The sequence below is a fragment of the Macrobrachium nipponense genome, chromosome 34, assembly GCF_015104395.2.
Source record: "Macrobrachium nipponense isolate FS-2020 chromosome 34, ASM1510439v2, whole genome shotgun sequence".
Lineage (NCBI taxonomy): Eukaryota > Metazoa > Arthropoda > Malacostraca > Decapoda > Palaemonidae > Macrobrachium > Macrobrachium nipponense.
In genome coordinates this window covers 941,311-943,296 of record NC_061095.1, presented here as the reverse complement: position 1 = coordinate 943,296, position 1,986 = coordinate 941,311, and positions in this window count along the sequence as shown.

Below are 1,986 nucleotides of genomic sequence, written 5' to 3'. Positions count from 1 at the left end.
TTTTTTTTCATATTTACAAAATTAAATTCTCCATTTAAATACATCACAATACCTTTATAAATATCAAAAATAATTTTATTAGACAAATTTAGACATTATTATCATTATATAAAAGCTATTTCGTATTATCAAGGTAATCAAATTCACTTAATTGCTCTCGTTGTGGTTGGCAACTGTGCAGCTTCGCTCGTTTACATCTACAGATATAAAAAATAATTTAGAAATCCTTTTCATATTTCCCCGGGTAGATTTCACCATAATTCTACTCATTGCATTGCTGTGGGTCGATTAATGACATTGGTGGCACTGTGATATTAGCAATTTAACGTATTTTTAATTATTAATAGCTTAGCGTATCCACAATGAAAGCAGATTTGGCGATAAGCAACAATGCGTTCGTCCATTATTTAACCATTCTTTTCCTGCTACTGCTTAATAATCCCGTAAATTCATACCTCCACAATAGCTTAATAGTTTCGCAGCAACATCTACATTATTATCCTCTAAACAATAGGCATTATATTACAAAAGGTTGAGCCTTGGGTAAAAGAAAAAAACAAACAAACAATAAAATGGAATGATAGCTACTGATGGCGAGTCTGCAACAGGCAACTTTCCCTACAATTGCAAACAGCTTGACAACAACGCTGCCAACCATTTTACGGCGAAACGTTTGTCTGATTCACATCCGAAATAAATGTCAATATAAAAGGGAAAATTAACCGTGTGAAGGGGCATGGAAGTATCTTAATAAGAAGATGGATTCTTACATTTAATAAGCACTACTTGTTTGGATGCTCCAAATGCCTCAGATTGTGTGGATAGCAACAGAGTATCCAGTGATGCAGCAGACTTACGTTATGACAGATTTCTTCCTTATGACATCAAGATGACACGCTTTCTAGACACCTACCGTTTAGTGTTACTAAGTCATCTGAACATTGAATCTTGTCGAATATAGTTGGATCTCATCTTATTACTATTTAAAGTATTTAGGAAGCTGAAGTGGTTGGACAAATTAAAAAAAAAATGAATTAAGTGAACAACAACAATCTAAACTGGGAGAGACCCTCCCCCACCCCCAAGCTGTACCAAGAAGTATAGTCTGAGAAGCTTGATAGCCAGGTGGCAGAAAAAAAAGGAATAGAGGTAAAATAAAAGGCCAAAAAGCGGGTGTAGTTAGTTATCTGTATGGTGTTTTTACGTTGCATGGAACCAGTGGTTATTCAGCAACGGGACCAACGGCTTTACGTGACCTCCGAACTATGTCGAGAGTGAATTTCTATCACCAGAAATACACATCTCTCACTTCTCAATGGAATGGCCGAGAATCGAACCCGCGACCAGCGAGGTGAGAAGCAAACACCAAACCAACCACACTAATGAGGCGCTCGGTGTAGTTGGTGGCCAAGGTACACTGCAAACAAGCGTACATTAACCTTCCTTTGCAAATCATTGTAATCAGAGCATGTGTGGAAGTATATCATCCTCAAAATGCGCTTATAAATAACTGAACTTTCGACAGTATGATTTTATGAAATTTTGGCGGTTATGCCAGCCAAGCACTGGGGCACTGTCAGCCATTGCTTACAACAACGAAGAGGGGGGCCTACAGTGGTTGGACATAAAGTGAAACTAAGCAGACTGTAGTAATATGAAAATTGTAATTGTCTTCATATCAGCATCACAATATTTAGGTGGAATAACATTCTGGCAAACCTGATATATTTCCCTGGACGATTTCATCATTAATTCTTACTCTTATTTGGTTGACATATAGCATATTAGCATATTGGAAGTATAAAGTTACCAGTATCGCCTCAATAAGTTGAAAAATATTCTCTTGTGGTACACACAGGCATAGTGAGTAGCATTGCTGTTGTTCTATAGTTACTTTTACTGAAGTTAAATGGGATGAAAATAAACTGATCAATAATATATTAATGATAACAATTACAATTCTTCCAAATAATTCACAACTTCTGT